This window comes from Talpa occidentalis, unplaced genomic scaffold, assembly GCF_014898055.3.
Source record: "Talpa occidentalis isolate TD23 unplaced genomic scaffold, MPIMG_talOcc4v2.1 talOcc4.6, whole genome shotgun sequence".
Lineage (NCBI taxonomy): Eukaryota > Metazoa > Chordata > Mammalia > Eulipotyphla > Talpidae > Talpa > Talpa occidentalis.
The window spans coordinates 94,602,677-94,605,380 of record NW_023604972.1 but is presented as its reverse complement, the minus strand read 5'-3'; positions in this window follow the sequence as shown (position 1 = coordinate 94,605,380).

Genomic DNA, 2,704 nt, shown 5'->3' with positions numbered 1-2,704 from the left:
GCTCCGAAGCGGAAGTGGAAGCGGAAGTGGAAGCGGAAGCGGAAGCCGCCTGCGCGCAGGAGCGGACGAACATAACTCGCTCGCTCGCCGTCTGCGGGGCTGTTACCCTCGGGCCGGAGGGAGCACGGTGCTGTTTTGAAAGATACCTCAGAAAACAGTCCTGAAGGCTACGTTAGAGGCAGAGGATGAAACCCCAGAATTGAAAGCAGTTGTTGGTATGGGGTGCGAATTTCTAAAGTTTGATATAGTTCATTACCTCCAATAATAATCACGGGCCTCCCTGGTGGCGCAAGGGGTTAAGCACCGCGCTATGAAGCAATCCGCAGCCACTCTAGCACACGTTCGATTCCTGGCCGGCCAGGGAGCAACCCACAAGATGCAGCAGACCTCTCCTGTCTCGCCCGCTGCTCCCCTCAGCAGTGTATTTCATTCAGTCTGCCTGTTCTGTTCCCCACTCTGTCTCTGGTGAATCCTCTCACACACACCTCACCTCTGGCCTGTACCCCGGTTCTTGTATGCATAAATTTAAAAACAATGATTGTGTATTTTGATCATCCTTAACATCTTTATCAAAATGAATGTTTCCGCACGAGGATTCTGCCTTTTGCTTTCTACCGGTGTTTGCTAACAAAATACTCTTAGTAGCGGGACTTGAACCCACTGTGGTCTTTGTCCTCCTTGAATATTCGCCCACTTTCCGCAGCTCAACTGGGGCAGGAAAAAGAGTGCTGGTGGAGTGAGATTGATCTGAATTAACAACACAGCAGTACCATTTTCTGGTTCTCAGATTAACACAGCTCGACTTGCCAGTTGCAAAATTAGGATGACAGTACATCACCTGACTTTATACAAATGGCAACTCTCCTCACCCAACATGTCAGATGTTAATATTATTTTACTCTTTCCAGACTTGAGTTGTAATTATTTCAATCAACCCTCTGCCAGGCTTTTGTGTTCTCTGGTACAATCAAGAATAATCCTTGATCTTGAGTTTCAGAAAGCAATGACCTCAATGGGTTTTTTTTAAAGGCGTTATTGATGTATGATTGATTTATATTTGATTTGCAATTACCTGATGATAAACATTTACAGTATTCATAAATTTGTGAAAACAGTACTACCCTCAATTTTAAAACATTTTCATCAAAACAGTCATTCACCATTTTCTCAACATCTGCAGCCACTAATCTGTTTCTATGGATTTGCCTGTTCTGGACATTTCATACAAGTGAATCACACAATATATCGGCTTTTGTGACTGCCTTTTTTCACTTAGTAAAATGTTTTTAAGGTTATCCATATTGTAGTATCAGTGCCCAATGTAAGATTCCATTGTTTGCATATACATTTTATCTGTTCATTAATGTGAGGACATTTGGGTTGTTTCCACTTTTTTGGCTAGTGGGGAAAAAACATGACAGATCTAAAATAAAACAACAGCATTTATTTGGGGAACCGTATCAGATTTGTATTATCAGGGAGCACAAATTCAGCCAGCACCCAACTATGTTCTGCTGCAGTCTTGGTGCAAGAAGATTTTAAACGCAGAAAGATGAGGGAAGGATAGGACTGCATAAATAGTTTACAAAAAATTGTGATTGACTATATTCATCCTTGTTTGTTGGTGTTTAGTCAAATTGGCCTTAGTTGCTAGGGAGAGAAAGAAAAAAATTCCTTTTCCAGGCCTCCCTGGTGGCGCAGGCGGTTGAGCACAGTGCTGTGAAGGCATCTGCACCCTCTGCAGCGCAGGTTCTATCCCAGGTGGCCAGGGAGATGCCCACATGGCGCGGCAGATCTCTCCTGTCTAACCTGCTGCTCCCCTCGGCAGTTTATTTGACAGTCTGCCTGTTCTGTTCCCTGCTCTGTCTCTGGTGAATCCTCTTACCCTCCCGCACATCTGGCCTGTATCCCAGTTCTTGTATGCATAAATAAAATAAACCTTTAAAAAAAAAATTGCTGTTCTATAGTTCATGGAGAAGTCTATGCTAATCAGAGAACCAGTCAGCAAATACTTTTCAAAAGCTAAAAATTCAGCAAGGTGGAGTCTGTATTGAACATTCATTTTTCACAGCACTGTCAACATTCATGGGTAAGTTATGTCTGGAGTATGTGGATGAATTCCTCCTGGGCATATACACATAGGAATGGAGTTGTTTCGTATGTCAACTTTTTTAAGGAACCACCTTAAAACCACCGTTTTTTGAGGAACCACCAATTTTGCAAAGCAGCCACACCATTTTACGTTCTCACCAGCAATGAGGGTTTCACTTTCTCTGTACCCTCACCAACACTTATTATGCTATTTATTTTTAATTATGCCATCCTAATGGATATGAAGTATCTCATGATTTTAATTTACATTTCCCTAGTGACTAATAAAGTTGATCATATTTTCAAGTGTTTATTGGCTATCTGCATATTTTCTTTGGAAAAAATGCAAATCATTTGCTCATGTTTAAACTGGGTTATTTGTGGACTTTTTTAAATTATAAGAATTGTATGTTTTCACTTTATTAAAATACTGAGTTTAATTCACACAGATATTTTTGTCTTCCCTTTTCCATTTGTCTGACCATCACTACTACTATGCCCTAGTGTAACATTCCATACATACTTAAAGCCCAGTAAAGGGTGGAGTTCCATCTTTAAAAACTAAACAGGCATTTTGGACAACACATTCCTGGCAATGAAACCTGGACATTTA